We start from the raw sequence: 20,596 nt of genomic DNA, 5'->3' as shown, positions 1-20,596 counted from the left end.
GCACTTGGGGTTGTTTTCATTGGAGAAAAGAAGGTTTAGGGGTGATTTGATAGAGGTGTACAAGATGATTAGGGGGTTAGATAGGGTTGACAGTGAGAACCTTTTTCCACGTATGGAGTCAGCGATTACAAGGGGGCATAGCTTTAAATTAAGGGGGGGTAGATATAGGACTGATGTTAGGGGTAGGTTCTTCACTCAGCGAGTCGTAAGTTCATGGAATGCCCTGCCAGTAGCCGTAGTGGACTCTCCCTCTTTATGGGTATTTAAGCGGGCATTGGATAGGTATATGGAGGATAGTGGGTTAGTGTAGGTTAGGTGGGCTTTGATCGGCGCAACATCGAGGGCCGAAGGGCCTGTACTGCGCTGTATTCTTCTATGTTCTATGTTCTACTGGGCCTGCCTCTGCCACCTCAGCTGGCAACACGTTCCAAACGCCCACCACCCTCCTCCAGCTTATCTCTCCACGCTTCAGGCTCACTGCCTTTATTCCTGATGAAGGGCTTTTGCCCGAAACGTCGATTTCGAAGCTACTTGGATGCTGCCTGAACTGCTGTGCTCTTCCAGCACCACTAATCCAGAATCTGGTTTCCAGCATCTGCAGTCATTGTTTTTACCTCAGTTCTTTATCCACCTAGCTAGAACACCCTGCACACCATGTGACTTCACTTTCTCCATTAGTCTACAATGGGGAACCTTATCAAACGCCTTACTAAAGTCCATGTATATGACATCAACAGCCTTTCCTTAATCTAACAACTTGGTCACTTCCTCAAAGACTTCGGATATGAGAGACAAAATCCAAGGCTGAGTAAAACTATAAGTTTTATTTTAAGACCTTATGTTTTCATATTCCTAATAATTATGAAGCTGTATTTGAAAAATACAAATTATTTGATACATAAATGTTTGTAATTTAATGTTACCCAATCTTTATATTGGCTGCTTTATTAACATTTCTTAAAAGATTGAAGAGTTCAAGCATTTAACTTTAAATTTAAGAAACTTACAATTCATAACATTCTTGTATGATATTCTGGGGGTGTAGCCATTTGTGCATTGACAAATTTGCATTTATAAAATAAAAAAACCCCAGATTGCTTTAGTAAGGTAAAAAACACACCAAGTACAATAGCAAAGTTAACAGAGGTAACTAAAAGTTTGTTGGAAGAAGTGAGTTTGAATCAAGGGAAGAACAGTGGTAGAATAATTTATAGAAGGGATTATAAAAATAGTGTGGAAGTGCCAGTGTTGAACTGGGGTGGACAAAGCTAAAAATCACACAACACCAGGTCCAACAGGTTTATTTGGAAAAGCTAGCTTTCTGAGCACTGCTCCTTCATCAGGTAGCTGAGGAGCAGCATTATCATGTTGAGATAATGTTGTCATTGCTGAATATGCTGACACGAATGGCCAGAATTAGAGACACAGAATGCTGCAAAGTCAAAGACACGGTCTTAGATTGGACATGAGGATAAGGTTTTGAAGTGTAGTGCGTTAGGTGCAATCAGAAAGGGAGACTTGGTGTGGAAGAGAATACAAATGAAGAATATATGGTTTACTGAAGTTGGAGCCATGAGGGAAGGCAGTCCAATCTTGCTTTTAATGCTTCATTACATTATTCTACCAATTACCAGTGTCAAAGCAATGACGATATGTCTTAATTACCTTTTTTGAAAATTGGTGCTAACCTGGATCCTTTAGTGAGACATCCCCTTAACTGGATTGTCTCAAAGACACTCTGAAACTTTTATAGCGAATCTCATTAGTTGTTTGTGTACGTGATGCCTTTCCCATAGGGCACATTCGTCTTCAGTCTTCGAGCAGTGGCTAAAGTGTAATTATGAGCAATATCATTATGAGAAAGGACCAATCTGAAATGTTAGCTCCTGTTTTTCTTTTCACAGATGCTGCTAGACATGTTGAATTTTGGGCTTTAATTTCAAAATTACCTTTAGTGGTTGAATCTTCTGAGAGCTTTGTCTAAAGAATCTCCCAGAAAGGCATCATTTAGTTCATTAACATTATCTTAGCTTACCCCACTTCATACTTGCTTGCAATTATAAGGCATTTCAATTATTTCGCAATTACTCTCTTGCTGTTAGAATACAGTAATGGGAGAATTTGTTTTTTTAATTTTGGTGTTTGACTTTGACAATTGAATCGTTTGTATTCCCTTAGTTATAGATAGTAAACATAATAATCCTTTACTATTCTTCAAAACAGAGGATTGCAAAGGGTCAAAGTATTCCTTTTTAAAACACTTCAATCTTTTAAAATTGTCTTTTGATTCTGATGTAGAAACAAATAGCAAGGTCTGATTTTGAACCAGCCATCACAATGCTGAAACATTCTGAAAGGCTTTAAACAATAGATTTAAGACATATTGCAACTATAGCATATATAAAGTTATTTTGCAGCACAAATCAACCTTCTCTTAGAGACCATGTTACGTGATGAAATTTAATCAAACTACGCAACGGACTGAATAAAATTAAAAAGATGTAAAAACCTCAAATAAATTCAAATGAATGCTTTAAAGCTCTTAAAAAAACTTTTTATTAAAAGATAGTAAATGTTTCTGGACAACAGATAACAAATTCCCCAGTCTCCCCATGCATTGTTCCAACAAAACAAGCTACCAACTAATGCGGCCCAGTTGTATTCCAACTGTTGCAGCCTAGCAACTGACAGCTCAAACCCTGACCTGGTTCCCACTGTCATTCAAAGGCTCTATCACACCCTTTAGGCGTCCCAAAAAATTTCCAAATCCAGCCTCCTCTTTCATCTGCAACACCCCAACCTCAAATTTACCTGGACCGTCTCAGACTCCTCCCTCCCCTTCCTAGACCTCTCCATTTCTATCTCGGGCAACCGACTCAACACCGACATTTACTACAAACTGACCAACTCCCACTTCTTTCGTCGCCTCCGAACTTACTTTCAAAATCAGGACTCCCGCCAAGCTTCCGAGGACCCCTTCGCCCACCTGGACACCCCACGCTGGCCTATTACCTGCCCTCGACCTCTTCATTTCCAACTGCCGCAGGGACATTAACCGCCTCAACCTGTCTACCCCCCTCCCCCACTCCAACCTCTCGCCCTCACAATGCGCAGCCCTCCAATCCCTCTGCTCCAATCCCAACCTCACCATCAGGCCAGCAGATAAAGGGGGCGCAGTGGTAGTCTGGCACACTGACCTCTACACCGCTGAAGCCAATCGGCACCTCTTCCTACCGCACCCCCCTCGACCATGACCGCCCCCCCCCCCTCGACCATGACACCCCCCACCCCCCCAATCATCATCAAACCATCATCTCCCAGACCATACAGAACCTCATCACCTCAGGAGATCTCCCACCCACAGCTTCCAACCTCATAGTCCGGGAAACCCCGCACTGCCCGGTTCTACCTCCTTCCAAAGATCCACAAGCCTGACCACCCTGGCCGACCCATTGTCTCAGCATGCTCCTGCCCCACTGAACTCATTTCTACCTACCTCGACACTGTCCTATCCACCCCAGTCCAGGAACTCCCCACATACGTTCGAGACACCACCCACGCCCTCCAATTCCTCCAAGACTTCCGTTTCCCCGGCCCCCAACACCTCATCGTCACCATGGATACCCAATCCCTCTACACCTCCATCCGCCATGACCAGGGCCTCCAAGCCCTCCGTTTTTTTCTCTTCCGACGTGCCCAACAGTACCCTTCCACCGACACACTCATTCATTTGGCCGAACTGGTCCTCACCCTGAACAATTTCTCCTTCGAATCCTCCCACTTCCTCCAGACCAAAGGGGTAGCCATGAACACACGTATGGGCCCAGCTATGCATCTTTGTTGGCTACGTAGAACAGTCGATCTTCCGTAATTACACCTACACCACTCCCCACCTCTTCCTCCGCTACATTGATGACTGCATTGGCGCCACCTCGTGCTCCCGCGAGGAGGTTGAGCAATTCATCAACTTCACCAACACATTCCACCCTGACCTTAAATTTACCTGGACCATCTCTGACGCCTCCCTCCCCTTCCTGGACCTCTCCATCTCCATTAATGACGACTGACTTGACACTGACATTTTTTACAAACCCACTGACTCTCACAGCTACCTGGATTACACCACTTCCCACCCTACCCCTTGCAAAAATGCCATCCCGTATTCCCAATTCCTCCGCCTCCGCCGGATCTGCTCCCAGGAGGACCAGTTCCACCATAGAACACACCAGATGGCCTCCTTCTTTAGAGACCGCAATTTCCCTTCCCACCTGGTTAAAGATGCCCTCCAACGCATCTCGTCCACATCCGGCACCTCCGCCCTCAGACCCCACCCCTCCAACCGTAACAAGGACAGAACGCCCCTGGTGCTCACCTTCCACTCTACAAACCTTCGCATAAACCAAATCATCCGCTGACATTTCCGCCACCTCCAAAAAGACCCCACTACCAGGGATATATTTCCCTCCGCACCCCTTTCCGCCTTCCACAAAGACCGTTCCCTCCGTGACTACCTGGTCAGGTCCACACTCCCTGCCACCGCAGGAGTTGCGAAACCTGAGCCCTCACCTCCATCCAAGGCCCTAAAGGAGCCTTCCACATCCATCAAAGTTTTACCTGCACATCCACCAATATCATTTATTGTATCCGTTGCTCCCAATGTGGTCTCCTCTACATTAGGGAGACTGGACACCTCCTAGCAGAGCGCTTTAGGGAACATCTCTGGGACACCCGCACCAATCAACCACATCGCCCTGTGTCCCAACATTTCAACTCCCCCTCCCACTCTGCCGAGGACATGGAGGTACTGGGCCTCCTTCACCGCCGCTCCCTCACCACCAGACACCTGGAGGAAGAACGCCTCATCTTCCACCTCTGAACACTTCAACCCCAGGGCGTCAATGTGGACTTCAACAGTTTCCTCATTTCCCTTTTCCCCACCACAACCTAGTTCCAAACTTCCAGCTCAGCACTGTCCCCATGACTTGTCCTACCTGCCTATCTTCTTTTCCACCTATCCATTCCACCTTCCTCCCTGACCTATCACCTTCATCCCCTCCCCCACTCACCTATTGTAATTTATGCTACTTTCTCCCCACCCCCACCCTCCTCTAGTTTATCTCTCCACCCTTCAGGCTCTCACCTTTATTCCTGATGAAGGATTTTTGCCCGAAATGTCGATTTTACTGCTCCTCATATGCTGCCTGAACTGCTGTGCTCTTCCAGCACCACTAACCCAGAATCTGGTTTCCAGCATCTGCAGTCATTGTTTTTACCAACTCCCACAGCTACCTAGATTACACCTCCTCCCACCCTGCCCCCTATAAAAATGCCATCCCTATTCCCAATTCCTCCGCCTCTGCCACATCTGCTCCCAGGAGGACCAATTCCACAATCGAACAACTCAAATTGCCTCCTTCTTCAAAGACCGCAATTTCCCCTCCGACGTGGTCGACGACGCTCTCCACCGTAACTCCTCCACTACCTTCACCTCCACCCTTGAACCCCGCCCCTCCAATCGCCACCAGGACAGAACCCCACTGGTCCTCACCTTCCACCCCACCAACCTCCAGATACATTGTATCATCCTCCGTCATTTCCACCACCCGGGATATATTTCCCTCTCCACCCCTATGAGCATTCAGGAGAGACCATTCCCTCCGCGACTCCCTCGTCAGGTCCACACCCCCCACCAACCCAACCTCCACTCCCGGCACCTTCCCCTGCAACCGCAAGAAGTGTAAAACTTGCACCCACACCTCCCTCAAAGGCCTCAATGGATCCTTCCATATCCGTCGCAAATTCACCTGCACCTCCACAAACATTTACTGTATCCACCGCACCCGATGTAGCTCCTCTACATTGGGGAGACAGGCTGCCTACTTGCGGAACGTTTCAGGGAACACCTCTGGGACACCCGCACCAACCAACTCAACCGTCCCGTAGCTGAACGCTTTAGCTCCCCCTCCCACTCCTTGGCCTCCTCCATCGCCAGACCCTGGCCACATGACCCCTGGAGGAAAAGCGCCTCATCTTCTGCCTAGGAACCCTCCAACTACACGGGATGAATGTAGATTTCTCCAGCTTCCTCATTTCCCCTCCCCCCACCTTATCTCAGTCCCAACCCTCAGATTCAGCACCACCCTCTTGATCTGCAAACGTCTTCCCAACCTCTCCGCCCCCACCCCCTCTCCGGCCTATCACCCTCACCCTCACCTCCTTCCACCTATCGTATTCCCAGCACCCCTCCCCCCTACCTTTTATCTCAGCCCGCTTGGCACACCAGCTTCATTCCTGAAGAAGGGTTTATGCCTGAAACGTCGATTCTCCTGCTCCCTGGATGCTGCCTGGCCTGCTGTGTTTTTCCAGCACCACATTTTTCAACATCTGATTGCCCAACCTTACCATAATGCTTCTTACATTAACAATAATCCACCCCCTTCCACCTCACCTCTTTCCCCTTAATCAATTTTAAACACAACTTACACCACTTCAACCTAGTTCCTTATTTTCCATCTCAGGTTGCTATCCAATCTTGTGACCTGTCCCTGATTATATGCTCCAATTATTTACTGAACTTGTATGAGAATGGGAAGAGAGATGATCTTATTGACACAATAGGAATAGCAAGTCCACGTGAAGTCTTGTGAATACCATTGGGAGATTATATGGCAGGTGGATGGGATGGCACTGAATTCAGAGGACAAACAGCACATCATGATTTGAGATGGAAGTTGAAATTACCAGGGATGAGAAATCACTTGCTAGAAACGAAGAAGTAGTAATAAGGTGAGCTATTCAAAGGAAGTCGGAGTATCAACAAAATAAAAATACCAGCCAAAGTGTGATTTAGTGAGATGAGCCACATCATGTGACTACTGATTTGTAATTTTACAAATGTTCCCTTTTGAGGTGCACTTTTTAAAATTCTCTCCTGGGACGTGGGCATCACTGGTTGGCCAACATTTATTACCTATCTGTAGTTGCCCTTGAGAAACTGGTGGGCAAAGTGCCATCTTGAATGACTGCAGTCCATGTGCTTATCCAATTCCAGTTGAAATGAATGATTGAAACTGCCTTTATCACACTCTCATTCTGCATTCCGGATCTTAACTGCATGGTACATGGGAACATTTTTCACGTTTCCTTTTTTTTTTAAAAGAAGTATTCACTTTATAACACCAAGGACACTTGTCTCCTGTGGTTCTCAACCACTCTCATGGGAACAACTGACCTCTGTTTTGAATCCTTGTAAACTACATTATAAAATCAGCTTGTATTCTTCTTCAAGGTGAACCCAATATTATTTTTCATCTGCCCATTGCATCAACTTGCACATACCCTCTTGACGTGGCCCCTCCTTGAGAAACATAATCATATCACTTCCTCCAGTCTGGAAAACAACGTTTAACCGCTACGGTTTGTCTTCCAAAAATATCATATTGGATTTGAGGTGTTAACGGTTCCTTTCTCCCGAGGGGTGGCCAGGCCACAGTATTCCTGATACTGTTTTTCTATCAGTCAAATCACCTCCAGGTTGTAAAAGCAACATAGTATACTTTTTCAGTCCATTTTGTCTCCAAATTAAACAGAGGAGTACATTAAAATTCAGTTTATCACTTTTAAGACAAACCTCACGGCCAGTTATATACAAAATATAATACAGCAAATTCTATAGCGCGACTGTTGCATCCTTGTGCAACCCTGCATTATAGAAAAATTGCACTTTATAAACAGCGCTTAAAGTGTTGGCACTGTAATCGCGTTACAGCCATCACACATTTTAAAAGTTTGCGCTGTAGAAACAGCACGCCCAATTCGTCAATTGCATTACATCCAATTTGCGTTGACGAAATGCATGTTATAACAGAAGGACCTATAAACAAACCAAACTATTAAATAGTAAAGCAAATAAAGTAAATTAGGCAAATTATTAAATAATAACACAATGAAAGATAACTAACCAAACAGTATTACATAACTACCCAGCTGACTGAAATAATTTGTCTGCTGGGCAGCAAACCAGATATTAATGAATTCAGGTGCAACCAATTATGTTTATGCCTTCATTTATTAACAGAAATACAGAAAGTCAAAAAAATTAGTGTTACATTTTAACATTTAGCAAAATGAATAATACAATCAAGAACAAACAACTACAGATCTAATACACTGAAACCAGAAGTTTCTTCAAAGAATATTTTCATGGTCTGTGACACTATGCATATTATACCACCTAACATTGTGCGACAGTCATCAACTGATTTCAACACTACAGCTGGTTCTGATATAACGTGATAGCTCTGTCCTTGTGCAATGTCAAGTAAACAGAAAATCGCACAACAGCCATGCCATTTAAGATAATGGGACCAGAATCGCAATATAGCCAATACAGATAAGGAAAGTTCACGTTCTACAAATAACAGTCGAAATTCTTCAATCGCGTTAAAGCCAACTTGCATTGAGGAAACACTCATTATAGCAGAACTGGCATGCATTTCTGAATTCTAACTGCAACATTTAACATTCACCAACAGATGGTGCTATAGTAATGCATTCCTCAAATTTCTGACAGTTTGCCAAGAGCAAAGACAACTCTTTATGAACTCCTCTCAAGGTGCTCAGAATTGTTAGGTTTCCCTGTTTGTTTCAAATGCCATAGGCTCCATTCCTGGAACCAACTTCTCGTGGTAGTCCTTGTGTAAAGTTAAAAGGTTAAATGGGAATCTCTCTATGGACATTAATGTAATATTAAAAAAGGGTCAAACTTTGGGTGGGGACGACAGTCAGGCAAGAATGCGAATCACCCACACCCCAATTAGACAGTCATTTGCTACTACTCCCCCTTGCTATCGTCAAGTTAAACTATCGTTCAATCTCTTCCGTTCGGAAATGCTTTCTGGCTAAAGGTATGCCGCATCTACTTTGTCTTGGAGAATCACCAAGTCAGGAAATCATCTGCATAATGATTCCCCAGCATTAGGGCATTAGCATTATCTCAAAAGATGATCTTATCCTGCCTTTGTACCTGGGATAATTTGTGACTGAGTAACTGGAGGTTGTCTTGAGTGACATGTGATTGTGGGCAAGTGGCCAGAGCATCAGAGACATGACCAATTGATCTGTAAAAAGATGTGTTTTCTTTGTACAGGGCCTTGCTTTGACTCAGCCTCGCATGCCTGTGAAGGTGTGGGGTCAAAGGGGGTGTCACCTAGCTTATACAATCTTTAATAAACTTTAACTGTTTGCAGAAGTTGGTATATGCGAATTGCATCTCATGTGCGAAACCCCGGGAAAAGAACTTAACACTTGCCTACAACACCACTACCGATATACTTCCTTCTCCTAAATCCTATCTCAGAATCAGATCCTGCAAAGCTTGTGAAATAATCAACACTAGCTTGATTGCTCACTTGCTGGATCATTATCTAGTCCTCCAGTAATGTCATTGCCATCTCACATTTACTCCAAGAACCCCATCATTGAAAAGCCACCGTTGGTACATCTTTCTGAACCTGCCAATCAAGAAGTTTGAAATTCATTTACTTATCCCTAGACCAACAAAAATTTTATTTTATTTCCCATTTCATTATTTAATCAATTCAGCACACTCCTCCTCACATTGAGCTATTCTGATTTTAAATTTAAGTTTATGGACTGAAGCCGAGCTTTCATGTGTCCAGGTCCTTTCAATTTATCAATGTCATATTTACCTGTCTTATTAATTCTCCCACATTTATATATTTTCTTCAAGTTACTTACACGGTCCTATTTCTCTTCATCTAAAACATGCAAGCCTGTTTTAAATGCATATTTCATATTATTTTTAATCAGTTCTGGTTTTCACTTAATCCCCCATCCCCATGATCAACTCAATTTCCTTATCACATCCTGTCCACTCAAACCTATCTGCCACTGCTCCAATATCTAGATCATTGGTCTAAACCCCAGTAAGGTTCTGAGGAGCTAAGATTCTATTCCTACCAATGACAGATGGTGAAATTTGAATTCAATAGAAATCTGAAATTAAGCACCTAATTATGACTATGAAACTGTTAGTGATTGTCAGTTCATTAATGTCCTGGTCTACAAGAGAATTTAAATCCATAGCAATGGGTAACTACCCTCTGAGCAACTACGGATAGACAGTAAATGTTGGCCTAGTCAGTGGCGCCCACATCTCCTGAAAGAAAAAAAAATTTTGAGCACAAAACCTGAGCTGACATTGAACTAAAATATGAGATGTCAAGGTTCTCGCTGTCCCCTCAGGTAAACACATAAACACATCAGATAAACACATCCTGAGTACTACTTCCAAGAAAAGAAAGACGCAAGTCCATAAGACATTGGAGCAGAAATTAGGCTACCTGGCAAACAGAGTCTGCGCTGCCATTCAATCATGGCTGATGAGCTTCTCGACTCCATTCTCCTGATTTCTGCCCATATCCCTTGATCTGTTGTTCCGATGAATACATATTTCTGTTTTCCGGGTGAATACGTACCCCTCAGTCACCATGAAAAACAGATTTTGAATCATTACAACATTGATGCTTGTGGTATGCAAAATATCTTTTAGATTTCTCATATTTAATAGAGACAATGCTGGCTGAAAAGAAATTTAGGATGTCCTGAAGTTGCCCCTCACACTCCATAGCCTTTTGATAGTTTCAAATTCTTCCTAATTCAGTTCATCCTCTACCCACTCGCCAAAGCTCTACAACCATGGGCTGGTTCAAATCAATTTGTCTTGCTCTGCATTTTTACATGCTTGCATTACCAATAAAACAGTAGACCAGTCTCAGAATTTCATTTCAAAATGCACCAAAAGCTCCCAAGTCAGAATTATCTTTGTGGCATTTCCTTATGATATATTACTTACAAATACCTATTGGGCACAGACATAATGTTTTGATGATGTCAAATCTTGATCAGTGTTAGTCACACCCAGATTAGCATCTGTATCAATTAGACAAAATTAATACACGGTATTCTCTCAGCAAACCTAACTGCCGACAATCACTCTAACCATCTGGTGCTTGTGTGCAGTAGAGTGGTGCTGGAAAAGCTCAGCAGGTAAGGCAGCATCCGAGGAGTAGGAAAATCGACGTTTCGGGCAAAAGCCCTTCATCAGGACTGAAGGCAGTGAGCCTCCAGGGTGGAACCTCCTGGAGCGTCCACCCTGGAGGCTCCCTGTCTTCAGTCCTGCTGAAGGGCTTTTGCCCGAAATGTCGGTTTTCCTGCTCCTTGGATGCTGCCTGACCTGCTGTGCTTTTCCAGCACCACTCTAATCTAGACTCTGATTTCCAGCATCTGCAGTCCTCACTTTTGGCTAGTGTACAGTAGCCTACAATTATTAGTTTCCAGTGTTTGCCATTTTGATAGATACGAGAGAGGTAAAGTTCTAACAAAAAAAAAATTAAGGGGGAAAGGAACCACATTTCATTTTAAGTCAATTTACATTTCTTAAACTATATAACTATCATTTTCTCAAATACAATTATACGCTCTGCCGTTTGCTTCCTTACACCTTGCAAACTAGCCTGTTTCAGTATCATACACCTTTTTATCTCAGGTTGTTGTTGACGCCCGCCCTCTAATCCCACCCCATCACCCGAGATTTCCTTGTCCTTCTGGCTGCCTTCCTTAACCCCTCTTCTCCCCAGTACCAGAGATTGTAAATTGGTCAGTTTACTCAATAGAAAGCAAAAATCCTGAGATCACAGGCATTGATCACTGATGGGTAGTTTTTGCACATTACTGAATTACGATCCCTAGCAGTCACCATATCCATCAGATATTCCACTCTAGCAGCATGCAAGCCAATATGCTTGTGTTTTTTTAAATCTGGAGTATAACCCGGAGCACTCAATGGAGAAATCTTACTACTCCTTCCATTGTTTAAACAAATAATGGAATAGTGTTGATTTTTTTACTTCGAAAATATCTTCTTGGGAGTGAACTTGGCTTTATATCAGATTACAAAGTTCCAAAGTCAACTTAATTTCATTCAAGGAAATTTTAATTTGCCTTAAAAAAGCAAAAATTTTATTTTCAAAATTATTCCCCTGGAGGACCCATGTTAATTAGAATTGCCTGTCTGAAGAATCTAGCCTCATTTGATACAAAAACCTGACAACTCTGGCCTCTGATGTAACAAAAAAATTATCCAAAATTTTCCAGTAAAACATCAAACAGCAATTGTACACTTAACAATCTAACTCCAAAGATTTAGCAGTCACCATAATCCTTGCTTTGATCACCCCTTATACAGTGAATCACAAGGACATCCCTATGGCAAGAACTAGGTCAAAGCTATTAGTTTTGGGAAGGATTATATCAGCAGATCAGGGGCTCATTCATAAAGAAATCTGTTCCTGTACACCCAACAGGATGCACTGCAAAACAACTTCAATCACACTGACTGCAACACTCTAGATTTACTAAAACACCAAGAGATTTAAAATACATTTACACTGCAGATTTAACATTGACAAAAAAATGCATAGACAACTACTGTAATATCAGGATCCATTGGTCTTCTGAAAAGAAGTAAATGGAGTAGCCCTGGTGGGAATAGTCTCTCACCATTGTGTTATTGACACCTCCTGGATCATTAATCTACTAGGGCTTCAAAAACAGAAAATAAAGGAAACCACTGTGAGCAGTGAATACAGTGGACTCGATTGAATGAAGTGCAGGCAAATCACTGCTACACCTGATAGGTGTTTGAGACCCTTGGTTAGTGTGGAGGGAGAAGGAAAAGAGGAAGTGTTGCACCTTCTGTGATTGCATGGGAAGGTGTTGTGGGGTGTGAGGGAGTGTTGAGAATGAGTAAGGAATAAAGCCATAGGAAACATAACAGGAATAGGTTATTCAACCCCTAGAGTTTACTCTGCTATTTAAAGGATCATGGTTGATCCAACAGTGCCTGTTTTTCCTGTAACCCCTGATTCCCTGACAGATCAAGAATCTATCTCGGCCTTAAATGTACACAAAGCACTCAGTGTCAGGGAGTTCCAAAGATCTCAACCTCTGAGAAGAAATTCCTCTTCATCTTAGTCGGAATGAGGTGTCCCTTTATTCTGAAGCTATCCTCTTTGACCTTGGACTCTCCTTTCCACGGCATTTATTCTATCAAACCCCTTTTGATGCCTTTCATTGAGATTCCTGCTTATTCTTCTCACCTCCAATGAGTAGAGTCCCAACCTGTTTAGCATTTGTTCATAAATAAGACAATCCTTCCATACCAGGGATCATCCTAGCGAACATTCTCTGAACTGCCTCAAATGAAATTATATCTTTCCTTCAATAAAGAGACCAAAACTGCTGTCAGTACTCCATATGAGGTTTCACAGCACCTTGTAAGTTTGCAGTAAGACTTCCCTACTCTTATACTCCACCCTTTGAAATAAGGACCAACATCCTATTAGCCTGCTGCACCTGTGTGCTAGCTTTCTGTGTTTCAGGCACAAATAGCCCCAAGCCCCTTTGTTTTGCAGTTTTTATCTGTCAAACAATATTATTCTTTTGTTCGCCCTTCCTAAATGTACGCTTTACATTTTCCCACATTGTACACCATTTGTTAACTTTATGCCCAAGTACTTAACCTATAAACATCTCCCTATAAACTGCCTGCATCCCTCTCATAATCTGCCTTTCCACTTATTTTTGCTTCATCTGCAAAGCTGGCTGCAGTACATTCACTTCCTTCCTTCGAGTCATTAGCATATATGTAAACAGTTACAGTCCCAGCACAGAAAAAGAACCTCTCATCTCCACTCGTTGTTTCCTGACTTTTAACCAATTCTCTATCCATGAGAGCATATTACCTCCAACACCATGGGCTCTTATATCTTAACTTTTATAGTGAGGTACCTTGCCAAATGCCTCGGTATCCTACAGCCTTCATGACTCCAACACTGAATATAATAATTTTAGATCATGAATACCCTCTGCCATGTTTACTTACCCCTGTAACCAGAGGTCCTGTTCTGTATGGGCAGCTCCCAGCACAGCCAACCCATTTTCAACTACACTCACTTCTCACTGGCACCCTTATCTTAATCTCCCTCTAAGCTCATCAACAGCAATCCCTTTGCTTTTCTGTCCTTTCTCCCCCTCTCCCAGTGCTGCTTCAATATATTCTACTCACTCTCTCGCTACATTCCCCCTGCCAAACCAACCTGATCCCCTGTCATCAGCTTAAATACTACCTTTTCCCATCTGCTTTCAGTTCTGCTAAAGGGTGACTACTTAAAACATTAACTGTTTCTCTCTCTAAAAATGCTGCTAGACCTGCCGAGTTTCTTAATTTTTCTCGGTTTTTGGTTTGGATTTCCAGCATCCACAGTTCCTTATTTTATTTTGATGGTGGCTACTTTTCACCATTGTTCTAGTTTACAAAGGCTCGGTTCCCGACTGCAAGGACATACTTAATAAAATCCTATTATCAAGAGCTGCAACTTATCCTGTTCTTTTTAAAAAAGTACCACCAAAGAGCATTTGAAAGAAAAAAAAACTACTTTATTCTGCCAATGTAAATTTTTAAAACTTAAACCGGGGGCGGCATAGTGGCTCAGTGGTTAGCACTGCTGCCTCACAGCACCAGGGTCCCAGGTTCGATTCCAGCCTCAGGCTGTGTGGAGTTTGCACATTCTCCCAGTGTCTGCGTGGGTTTCCTCTGGGTGCTCCGATTTCCTCCCACAGTCTAAAGATGTGCACGTCAGGTGAATTGGCCACACTAAATTGCCCATAGTGTTGGGTGCATTAGTCAGAGGGAAATGGGTCTGGGTAGATTACTCTTCGGAGGGTCGGTGTGGATTGTTTGGGCTAAGGGCCTGTTTCCACACTGTAGGGAACCTAATCTCATTACTGTGTTTAGGTTCATGCACCTTGTTTTAAATATATGCTAAGAGATAGATATGACACCCAATCCAGACTCACATTGGGAAAGAGTATTGCGTGAGAATGCATTGTGATTAGAAAACACACATAGCAACTGATAATTACAAAGGAAGCTACAAAGCAACATGTTTGCACAAAAACAAGGTGCGATATTTAGCAAGGTAACTAAGCAACACATTCCTCTTCTAGGACAAACAAATTGCTCACTTTAGCAAGCATAAATGACAGTCGCAGAAAATTGCTTCGGGAAAAAAAACTTTATTATTGAAAATGTTGATAAAATGGTTAATATGAGTGTTGAATGTTTAGCTGCAGTTATTGTTGGTGATATGGAGGTCAATGAAATTCAAACAAAGCTGTAGTGCTGCTGTATAACCTCTCACAAAAACATACTTGGTACAGCAACTGCTTACCACTTTGATTTTTGCAGTTCTGAAATAGCGCTAAAACAAATTGTGAAAATATGCATAATGTAGGAAAATCTCCTCTCTAACATGCTGCATTTCAGCTCAGGTTCATTTATGTGAATGCAGATCACAAGCAAGTATCGATATGAGTTAAGAGCAGGAAAAAAAAGAGACGAAATGCAAAATAAAAGCTTCTCTTTTGTTCACCATTCATAAGTGTCTTTGCAGACATGCCGAATTTCCTTAATCTCCTGAGGAATGCCTCTGCTTCCTCAGGAGGCTAAGGAAATTCGGCATGTCTGTAAAGACTCTTACCAATTTTTATAGATACACCACAGAAAGCATTCTACCCGAAGCATCGCAGCTTGGTATGGCAACTGCTCTGTCCAGGACTGTAAGAAACTGCAGAGAGTTGTGACCACAGTCTAGTCCATCACACAAGCTACCTTGCCAACCACTGACTCCATCTAGATTTTTGGCTGCCTTTAAGGCAGCCAATATATTCAAGGACCCATCCCAACCTGGTTATAACTCTTCCAACCTCTTCCATCAGACAAAAGACATTAAAACTTAAACACGTATACCCACAGATTCAAGAACAGCTTTTTCCCCATGTTATTATACTTCTGAATGGATATCTCAAATTTTAAATTTAATGGTGATCTCGTTGTTTGTGCACCCTCTCCTTGAGCCATAACATTGTATTCCTCGCTCTGCTCTATTACGCTAATGCAATTGTACAGTATGATCTGCCTTTACTGCGCACAAAACTTTTTACTGTACCTAGGTACAGGCAACAGTAGTAAATCAAGTCACGTCATCCAGCATATCGTCTTGCATGTATGAAGCAAAACCAAATTTTTTAAAAGCTCCAAAAGAAAAGCACATGGGACTCAATCTGGTAGATTCATTTGATATGATCATTTGTAAAAAGCTTCCACTACTGTAAGCAATGCTGTAGTGGCTCCTTTGCATTATATCAGAATGAAAGTATACCTTAAACGTGATTCAAACAGTATCTGCAAACCTAATGTTTATTTCAATGAAGAAGCTTTAATCTTTTGTATTCAAATGACTCGGCTAAAATTTATCCATCGAAAAATCTTCAATGCCAGAAAAGACAGTGGTGTAGCTTTGCACACATTCTTACTGATAGTCAAACTGGATAAACTTATGCTGTGCCATTTTCAAATTCCTGCTCACCCCCATGACACACACACACTCACAACTGTGTAAACACAAAAGTTGCAGGTTTGAGGTATTAAAAATCTGTTGGATTTGTAGTTTCTTTCAATGTTATCAAGAGAAATGGTGAAATGTAACCACCATTTGTTAATAATCTATCATTTTCTGTTCACAGCTTGAACTTCCTAAGCATTCTGCTCAAGATGTAGGAGCAGGAGTAAACCCATTCAGCTCATCAATGCTGTTTCTCGATTCAATGACAGCAAGGCTGATATTTTAATCCTCAACTCCACTCTCCTGCCTTGTACCCATAACTCCGGATTCCCTTCTTGATTAAACATCTGTCTATCTCAGCCTTGAATATACTTAAATATCTAGTATCTAGTAATATCTAGCTTCTACAGAACTCTGTGGCACAAAATTCCATAGATTCACAATCCTCTAAAGGAAGACATTTCTCTTCACCTGGCATGTGCAATCCCCTATTCTGAGATTAATCCTCTGGTCTTAGACTCTCGCAAGAAGAAATGGCATTTCAGCATCTACCTTGTCAAAACCCCTCAGAATCGTGTGTGTCCAAATTATTCACTCTCAACTCATGTCAGTCCCTGCATGCCTGGTACCAGCTTAGTGAACTTATTCTGAACTGCCCGCTATGATAGTATATCTTTCCTTAAATAAGAAGCCCAAAACTGTTCACAGTATTTGAGATATGATCTGACTAATGCTTTTTATAGTTTTAGCAAAACCTTCCTACTTTTATTCTCCATTCCCTTTGAAATAAATATTCCATTTGCCTTCTTTCTTACCACATAGATGCCGGGTTTTTTATTGTGACTCATGGCAGAGAACTTGCAATCCCCTGTTCTGTAGCTTTCTGTAGTCTTTCTTCATTTAGATTACATTCACGCCCTCTATCCTTCCAGCCAACATCACATTTTCCCACAATATATTCAACCTGCTATAGTTTTGCCCACATGCTTAACCTGACTATATCCCCCTATAGACTGTGTCATCCTCACCACTTGCTTTCCTATATACCTGTGGGTTATCTGCAATCTTGGCTTTTTATTACATTCACTTTCCTCATCTAAGTCATCAATACATATTGAAAATAATTGAGTTATTAGTGTCTTCTACTGTCAAGAATGATGCAAAGTATTTATTCTGACAACATTCCAGCAATGGGACTGAAGACTTGGGGTCCAAAACGTGCCGTTCCCTAGCCAAGCTATTCCAATACAATTACAACACTGGCACCTACCCGACAATGTGCAAAATTGCCCAGGTATGTCTTGTTCTTAAAAGTTGGAGAAATCCAACCCAGCTCATTATCAACCCATCAGTTTATTCTCATTAATCAGTGCATTGATTGAAGATGTCATCAATAGTGCTATCAAGTAGCATCTACCCAGCAATAACCTGTTCAGTGACATCCAGTTTGGGTTCTGCCAGGGCCATTCAGCACCTGACCTCATTACAGCTTTGGTTCAAACATGGACAAAAGAATCGAATGCCAGAGGTAGGGCAAGAGCGACAGCCCTCGACATCAAGGCTGCATGCAATAAAGTACAGCATCAAAGAGCCCTAGCAAAACTGTAATCAATGGGTATCACAGGGCAAATTTGCTGCTGGTTGGAGTCATATCTAGCACATACAAAGATGCTTCTGGTATTGGAGGTCAGTCTTTTTCAGCTCCAGGACACCTGTGCAGGAGATCCTCAGGTCCTTGGCTCAACCATCTTCAGCTGCTTCATCACCTTCCCTCTTTCAGAATGTCAGAAGTAGGGTATTCGCCAATGGTTGCACAATGTTCAGCACTTTTTGAGACTGTCCAGATACTAAAACAGTCCAACTGCAACAAGATCTGGACAATATCCAGGCTTGGGCTGTCAAATGGTGTGCAAAGTTCATACTATACGAATGCTGGGCTATGATCATCATGAATAAGAAACAAATCTAACAATTCCTTGACATTCAATGGTGTTACCATCACTGAATCCCCAACTATCAACATCCTTGGGGTTACCACTGATCAGGAACTTAACTGGACTCGCCATATAAACACTGCCAAAAGAGCAAGTCAACGACTAGGAATACTGTACTACGTGACTTACCTCCTGACTCATCAAAGCCTATCCATCATCCACAAGGCATAAGTCAGGAGCATGATGGAATTTTTCCCTACTTGCCTGGATAGGTGCAGATTCAACAACACTTCAATACCATCATCCAGGACAAAGCAATCCACTTGATTGGCACCAAAAACATCCACCCCCTCCACCACCAATGCTCTGAAGCAGCTGTGTACACTATGAAATGCACTGCAGAAATTCATCTAAGATCCTCAAATGACCACTTTACCCTAGAAGGGCAAGGGCAGCAAGTACATAGATACAGTACCTGCAAGTTCAAATCCAAACAACTCACTATCCTGACTTAGAAATATATCACTGTTCCTTCACTGTTGCTGGCTCCAAATCCTGGAATGCCCTCCTGAACAACATTACAAGGCAACCTACAGCACGTGAACTGCAGCTGTTCAAAGCAGCAGCTCATCACCACTACTTTCTCAAGAATAACAAGGGACTGGCAATAAATGCTGGCAGCAATGCCCATACCCCACGAACGAAGACTAAAAAAAAATTCAACTCCTCTGCCATTTCCTGGTTCTCCAGTATTATTTCCCCAGCTATATTCTTTAATCATGGGGGCACAAATAAGTTTTATTCACAAAGCATCTTTTGTAGCCCTCAACACTTCACAAACAATAAATAACTTCAAGGAAATTCAAAGAGTCAAATACATAACCAAATTTGCATCCAAAAAAAAAATGGCCCTACACATAACAAAAGAGCACAAATGGTCAGTTATTTTATTCTTGCACTATTAGTCAAAGGGTAAATGCTGGCCACTAACAACTGTCAGATTTTTTTCCACACCCATCTGAACAGGTAGCAGGGATTCAAATTAAAATTTCATGAGAAAGTTGCACCTCCAGCAACACAACACTTTCTCTGTACTGAACCCATGATCTTTGGACTTCAGAGAATTGAGCCTCCCTTATACTTTTCCAAGATTCCAACTATTTTGTTGACTGCCTTAAAATCAACAGGCCCCAAAAAGTCCTCCTACTAACTCTTAGAAACTGAGTATTTACCTCCTGTTCTTTGTTTCCCTCTTGCTACCCTCATTCACTATGAGAGCATGTGAGCGATGCAGGAAGGATTAGGGAAAGGCAGGAAGTGGCAAGCTGAAAGATTGGTAGATGGGGTGAGGTGGCAGCCAAAGCATTAAAAAAAATGGACTGAACATAAACATTAACCACTCTACAACAAAAACTGAGCCCATACTATCCAGAAAACCTCCCTTATTTACAAATAGTCCTAAAATAAAACACATTTTTAAAATGCACTTTAAACATGGGATACCTGCACCAGACCTTTCCATGGCATTAAGGCAGGCTCCGGCATGAATGCTAAAAACCAGATGCCGTTTGCCCCAGTATAAATGAAGAATGCAATAAGACAGACTTGCACAACAGATATCATTAATTGGATTGGACCCCACAAATTATGGAAAAGTACTCTAATCAACAGCACAATGTGCAAAAGCCTACATTAGATCTGCATCTTCAAGTTTTCATGCCACATAAAACAATGTAATTTGCAAACACAAATCTCACTGTTCAATGAAATGTCACTGAACTGTAATGTTAACTCTCTTTCGCTTCATAGATGTTCCATCATTTGATGCACCTATTCAAAGCAAGGGACAAAGAAAGCACCAAAATGAGCATCTTCAAAGTAACCAATTACAAAACAAAAGTTCTTTGAAAAATTATGTTAATATATCTCTTCGCATCCAGAATGAGTGTTCATCTTTTTGTTTCATTTTCAACTACCAAACGTATTTTTCCATCACAACACAACCTGTCTGACGTTCTGGATCATAATTTGCACAGAAAGCTATTAACATTCCTTGGTGTCAATCCAAAGACCCGAGAGAACAGGTCAGTTAGTCTAAACAGATACTTGAATCCAATTGCTCCCATCTTTTCCCCCCCAGTGTAGACTGTACAGATCAGTCCAAACCACTCACGT

The 20,596-nt window shown here is 42.2% G+C and overlaps 1 protein-coding gene across 4 annotated transcripts in view; it reads right to left on the bottom strand.

Moving 5' to 3' along the window:
- tbl1xr1a (TBL1X/Y related 1a) overlaps window positions 1–20,596 on the bottom strand; it is a 179,464-nt gene that overhangs the window by 72,706 nt on the left and 86,162 nt on the right. Inside the window, exon 1 of one of the 4 annotated variants that reach the window (XM_072572590.1) lies at window positions 10,365–10,383. The exons of the other annotated variants lie outside the window; for them this stretch is intronic. The gene's annotated coding sequence lies outside the window, so the exon portion shown is untranslated. Of the gene's footprint in view, window positions 1–10,364; window positions 10,384–20,596 lie in introns of those variants that run through there. 4 annotated transcript variants of the gene reach the window in all.

Source organism: Chiloscyllium punctatum, chromosome 6, assembly GCF_047496795.1.
Source record: "Chiloscyllium punctatum isolate Juve2018m chromosome 6, sChiPun1.3, whole genome shotgun sequence".
NCBI classification, from domain to species: Eukaryota; Metazoa; Chordata; class Chondrichthyes; order Orectolobiformes; family Hemiscylliidae; genus Chiloscyllium; species Chiloscyllium punctatum.
Note: the sequence above shows the minus strand (reverse complement) of the source record. Positions and strands in the feature narration are given on the sequence as shown.